Genomic DNA, 6,562 nt, shown 5'->3' with positions numbered 1-6,562 from the left:
TATACTGGCTCCATGTACATTTTTATTGCCAATTGAAGATATTAGTCCTAATAAGTATATCAAATATTCAGGACCAACTTGATCAGCAAATACATCTTCAATCATTATACAGTCAGGCCTGGTTTACAGTTAAAAAGTTTTGTAGGTATAACTCTATTGATTAGGAGTGTGAAACCATCCCTGACAGAGCTATGCTAGCAAACGCCCTAGTGTTGACACATTAAAATACAGTACAACCTCAGAGTTATGAACACCTCAGAGTTACAAACACCAGAGTTATGTCAGCCAATGACACACCTCATTTTGAATCAGAAGTACGCAATCAGGCAGCATCAGAGAAAAACATATAGTATGGTACTATGTTAAATGTATGTTTAAACTATGCTAAACTACTAAAAAATAAAGGGAAAAGAAAGCTTATGTTCAAATAAATTTGTTAGTCCCTAAGGTGCCACAAGTACTCCTGTTCTTTTTTCTGTATTTGTTTCATTTAAATTAAGATGATTAAAAACAGTATTTTTCTTCTGTGTAGTAAAATTTCAAAGCTGTGTTGTCAATTCCAGTTGTAAACTTGTGAAAGAACAACCATGTTTTGTTCAGAGTTTAGGAACATTTCAGAGTTATAAACAACCTCTATTCGTAACTCTGAGGTTGTACTGTAGCCCTTTTGCTGCTATAGCTTATTTTGGTTGAGGAACTGATACAAACAATACTAACAAAATAAATCTTTTGACTGTATAAATTGTGTCTTCACTTGCTCTAAAAGCAAACCCTTTCTAGGGTAGACAAGGGGTCTGACATCTGTACTTCTCTGAAACAAACAATAGAGTCCACAAAGCACAAAATGAAGCATATGGAAACCAAAGACTTAATGATGTAGAGTAAGTTTGCATTGGCCTGATCTTCTCTAGAGAATATAGCTGTGTTCAAGACAGATTCCAAAACCATCCTCTTTTACAAGTTTTGCCACAATAACCCCAGATTAATGTGTGACAAAGTCAGAAAGGAATAACAAAATATATCCTGAATAAATTCTCTTTTATCATGACAGGGATAACAGAAAATTAATAAAGTGCATGCAGAATCTCACAGTGCATATGTAATTTACACGGGAAGTAATGACCAGTTATTATGATAGATACTATAGAGAACCCCAGAACGATTCTTACACCTTGCCCTAAAGCATCTGATCGTGGTCGCTGTCGGAGGCAACGTACTGAACCAGATGGACCCCAGGTCCAATGCAGGGTGGCAAGTCCTGTGTTCCTGAGAGAGATAGATATTGAAAACCCTACTAAATGAAATCTGCATCCTGTTTCCAAGGTGGATGCAAGATCATTCTAAAGACTCAAATTTCTTGGCTGTCTTTGTTGGTTCTTTCTTATGCCACAATTATTCACTTTATTATTTTTGCAAATTATGACCGCTGGCGCTTTCCGTAGAGTCACCCGCGTTTTCTCTAGATTCCTTCTCTCTCTGCTAGTCTGTGGAACACCAGCCCCCGTGGAGATACAAGTATTGCCAAGGGTATGTCGGCACCTAAAGGTGCAGAGAGTCACCCAGCAGGATGGACACGCGTAGGGCGGCAAAGCCCGCTGCGAGCCCCAGTCGGTGCTAGCTGCCCAGCTAGGCACCCAAACACGCGGCGACCTGCCCGACGCTGCCAGAGGGGACGAGTCTCCACAACGGCTACGGGGCTAATCAGGGCTATTACTGGCTGTCCCTAGCGCCCCACTGCCCGGGGCGTCACACAACCAGCAGGCAAGGGCTGAGGGCTGCTGCCCCGGCGACTATCGGTGCCCGCACACCGCGCGCTACCAGCGCACGCGCACAGCGCAATATCCCACCCCTCCCGCCGGCATTTGCACATGCTTTCCTGTTCCGTCACTTCCGGCGGGAGGTTGTGTTTCCGGGTTAGCGTGGCCATACCGCTCCCTGGTGTCGGCGGAATCGGTGCGGCCCCGGAAGTGGCCCCGGCGGCGAGGGCAGGAAGAGGGACCCGGCCCTACAGGAGTTGCAGCGCCCGCGAGGCCTGTAAGTGAGGAAGGGTCCCGGGTCCCAGCTGCGCCGCGCCCGGCCGGCCCCTCTCCCTGGACTCAGGCGGGCTGTCCCGGGGATGGAGCCCCGGTGCTGAGATGAGCTCGGTTCTGTGCTGGGACAGGCCGCGTCCCACAGCCCGAGCCCGGGGGCTGCAGTTCACCGCCTGCCAGGCCCTGAGAAGAGCTGGCTCGGGCCACTAGACCTCGCGCCCCTCCCGAGGGTGAGGGCAGAACCCAGGAGTCCGGAGCCCTGGTCTCCGTCTGCCCTCACCCCCTCGAAAGCTAGACCACAACTGGAAAGCTTGAAACCTGGGAATCCAGAGTCGTCCTGCCCCGACAAGCATCAGACACCAGCCCCTTCCCGGAGCTGGGTTGGGCCCAGGAGTCCTACTCCCACCCTGCTCCCCTATCCAGTTTTGACCACTCCATAAAATGGTACTTTGCTAAGGGCATTTGACACCTCGTTGAAGGTAGAAAAAGAAATGTGATAAATTCTGTAGAACTATGTAGTTCATGCAAGCCTTCTGTTTCTCCTTATCTCTCATCAGAGCTTTGTTAGTGGAGATTATTGTACATTGCCACATTTCTGACTTCATTATCTTCACAGTATGATGCAAAATATTTGTAAATATCTTGAGTATCACATTTCATTAAAATGAAAGGGAGTGAAAATGAATGAACAAAGTATAGCTAATGATACATTAGCATGGTTTTTGTGCACATGTTCTGTTGCTAATTCACAAGTCTGTAACTGGCAATGGGTCTTGGCTTGTGTGAGTTTGTGAGAGTCTTCTGTATAATCGTTCATTTATTTCTCTGAATAAAAGTCTTGCTAAATTCATGGGCTACAGGAAACCAGTATTCTACCTTTATGATATTTGACACTTATGTGACTAAATCAGTTCTATGCATCTACAAATTAGTATTGTTTATATAGAGAACTTTGTTTGCAGCCCTTTAGGGTAGGTAAAATACACTTAAAACACACCAATCTTTTTGCAGGGACTTCATTGTAATTGCACAAATAGGTGTAGTAGAAGTAATGGACAAGAAGCTATAATTGGGGTAAACATTGTAGATCAAGTGGGCTTCTAAGAAGTGATTTGAAAGGGGAAAACAGGTGGTGATCTGGTGGGGCTTGTGGCAAAAGGTCTGGACTCAGGCAAGTTATAGCAATTGAGATACTGTTGACAGGCTTTGGTTCAGATACTGATTTTTCTGGTTCCCCTAAGCAAGTACAATGGACCTGATGTCCAGAGATAATACAGTAAGTTACATTCCTCTGTGTTCTGCTATTACCACCTTATATTAACATTATCACTTTTCTGCTGCGTGAGCTTCATTGGTTTGGATCCCCAGTCTCCAAGGTGCTACTCTGGTTGTATAGGGTGCTTGCAGTGTGACCTTTTAAAGTGATTCCACTCTGCCTTATTTGCTGATTCATTGCCTTGTTTTCTGACACACTTGAGAAGGGTTGCCAGCCAGCTACAGTGCTCATATACTGTAGGAATTCCAGTGTGGGAGAGGGAGTGGTATATTTTGTGATTGAGATGAAGGTAAAGTTTGGTATTAGTGTTGTTAAACTCATCCCTGGTTATCATCTAGACCAGGAATAACATAGTCTGGATGCCCCAAATGGGCCATCTTGTCATTTAGTTTTCAAACAGTTGTCAGCTAAACTGTTTTCAGCTTAGCTTATGTTTTACTTAGGTCCTGTCTATACACAGACTGGAACCAAAATAACTAAATTGGTTGTAATTAAAACCTCCCATTATTTTAGTGCAAATCTGTATGCAGACACTTCTTTTGGATTGAGTGTGTACTGTTTTGATGTAGCCCACAATAAGAATCGATACACAGATTTGCACTGAACTAACAAAAGGTGTCGATTACAACCAGTTTTGAGTCAGTACTTCTCATGGTCACACACAATCTGTTGATTACCCTAGCTCAGTGGTTCTCAAACTTTTGTACTGGTGACCCCTTTCACATAGCCTCTAAGTGCAAACCCTCCCCCCCCCCCATTAAAAACACTTCTATATATTTAACACTATTATAAATGCTGGATGCAAAGCGGGGTTTGGGGTAGAGGCTGACAGTTTGCGACCCCCCATGTAATAACTTTGTGACTCCCGAGGGATCCTGACTTCCAGTTTGAGAACCCCAGTCCTAGCTTTTTATTTCAGCTGTGTGGCCTGTCTGCTCTTGGTTTCACTTTCAATAGTTCGGTTCTCTTGGAATTTGTTTGTATAGGAGTAAGAGTGGCCCTTACAATAAATATCTCATGGCTAAGGGGTTTGTCAGAAGGATCTGCTTGTTATTTTCAATGAAACAAACTTTCCAGAGCCAGAAATTCTGGGGTGTAAGAACAAGACAAATACCCAAGGGCCCTTGATACCTTAAATAACTGAAACAGGTTGATTTTAAAAAAAAAAATCAACACTGTGTTCAGTGCAGAAAAGCAAAAAGTTTTCACAGACTTCCACCATGTCTGCTGATGCAAAGAACCCTTATTATCACCTTTTCGTAATGTCAGTAAGTTTGCTGTACTACATTTTACTAACACCAATTCTTTCAGTCTGTCTGGTCTATATAGTTCATGTATCAGAGGTGAGGCTAGTCCAGCCCTTTGGTATTCTGCATTTTGATATTTCCCCAGCTCTGCTGGCAAGCTTTCTCCAAACAAGGAATATACTGAAAAGGTCTCAATATTTGCTAATAACTGTCTTTACTGGTGCTGGTCTCTGGTATGTTTTTGTTCACATCTTCTGCTTGGTGCAGTGTTGTCCATAAACCCAATTTTTTCACTGCAGAATTAATCAAATGAAGCACGTCCATAACCTGTTCCCATGATGTGTTTTGAGATCAAGTCCTGTCAAAAGTTCGTTCACAATTTTTTAAAAACTGAGGTATGCTTTGTGCACTGATCCTTCAGAAGCCTTGGGCTAATATCTCAGAAATCGAGGAAGAAGTAGGAAAAAAAGAGTTTGCTAGGGAGCTTTGAAAATTAAAAGGAGAAAGAAGAGATAGCTACAGTTAAACAATTATGAATCTGTCTGGTTACATTTGATATAGAGCCCAAAGGACAATTATCTAATAGTCATTTTGTGACTATGCAAACAAGTCATAAAACGGGTGCAAGGACCTGCACCCCCGTTGTGATGAGAGAGAAATATGGTTATGGTCTGTCTTGTCCAAAGTTTATTCAGTTTAATTTTGTTTAATATAAATGGATACAAATTTTGATTTCTAAAATATATGCTTTGGAATGAACGCCTGTTTTATAAGTAAATACTACAGAATATAAAAATGAAGAAAATAAATCCTGAACAGCTGTTCAAGATCTAATTTTGGATGACAACAGTTCTAGCTTTGGAAGTAGAAATGATACAGGCAAACAGGATTAGGACCAGAGAGAGAAATTGGCAGGTAACTTTTTTTTTTTTTTTTTTTTTTTAAAGCACCAGGAAGAGAAGTTCAAAGTGACATTTTTTACTAGTTTTTAATAGTGATAAACTACAGTGGTATTTACCTTTCACTAGCTTGTCCCACCCGCTATGTATATAATAAAATATTTGAATGTACAGAAATAAATAGTAGCTCAGAGAGAATTTTTTGACTGCCAGTTCACTCAACCTTGGCTACAAATTGAGATCCTACAATTCCAAGAATCAAGATCATGTTCTATTTTCTGTAAAGTTAGTTTAGCACCTACTTGCTGATCAGGAGAAGGTAGATTCACCATGTGAATCTACCAGGCATCTTTCTGCCGCTGTAGATAACTGGTAATTCGTTTTGCAGCTTGCTTTCTGTTGATATTAAAACTCTCCTTTCTCAGTGGCTTGAGTCTTGGACATGAGCTGGCAAATGGTCGGATCCAAACGTGTGTGCGCGCGCACGTGCGCAACTGGATAGCGTAGTGGTTAAGAGCGCCGCCCTTTGATACGAGAGACTGGGGTTCAAATCCCGGCTGGTACCCAACTTTCCAGTAGGGGTCCTTGGGCAAAAGACCCCCTAACGCTTCACCTGCCTACCTCAAATATGAGAGTGACACGAACTAGGAGAGTCATGCCGGCTCGGACGTCGCCTGGATTAACAAGGTCCACACCAGATGTTGAGGAACCAGGACAATCTGACGATAAGTGGNTTTTTTTTTTTTTTTTTTTTAAGGGAGGGGACGAAAATCAGCATTTGGAACAAAGTGTGGTGATAGAAAAATGTTGAGATTAAATTCTGGTAATATTTTTTGCCTATGTACTGTGGATTTTATCTTCTCTTTACCTTTATGTGCATGCAGTGTAGTTAGTTTTATTCGTAGCTAGATTTATAGTATTTGAAACAGGAATCTACATTTATGAATATGCTTTTACTGTTGATGTAGACAAAATGAACTATATCTCTAAAACACATTTTAAAGGTAATGTCCCTCTCAGTTCTTTAGGATCACATTTTTTAGTATTGAAATGTGATACTGTGGTGACAGAGACCTAGCCATAAAACTATGACTGATAGGGAGCAGTTAT

The 6,562-nt window shown here is 42.1% G+C and overlaps 1 protein-coding gene across 7 annotated transcripts in view; it reads left to right on the top strand.

The window, feature by feature from the left end:
* Positions 1-1,895: 1,895 nt before the first annotated feature.
* MAPKAP1 (MAPK associated protein 1) overlaps positions 1,896-6,562 on the top strand; it is a 174,561-nt gene continuing 169,894 nt past the window's right edge. For 3 of the 7 annotated variants that reach the window (XR_012654794.1, XM_075060430.1, XM_075060426.1), the window contains exon 1: positions 1,896-2,034. The gene's annotated coding sequence lies outside the window, so the exon portion shown is untranslated. The other 4 variants (XM_075060431.1, XM_075060429.1, XM_075060428.1 and 1 more) reach the window with 4 other exon arrangements.

Source organism: Chelonoidis abingdonii, chromosome 24, assembly GCF_003597395.2.
Source record: "Chelonoidis abingdonii isolate Lonesome George chromosome 24, CheloAbing_2.0, whole genome shotgun sequence".
In the NCBI taxonomy this organism is placed as follows: Eukaryota; Metazoa; Chordata; order Testudines; family Testudinidae; genus Chelonoidis; species Chelonoidis abingdonii.
This window is presented reverse-complemented; position numbering and strand designations above follow the sequence as displayed.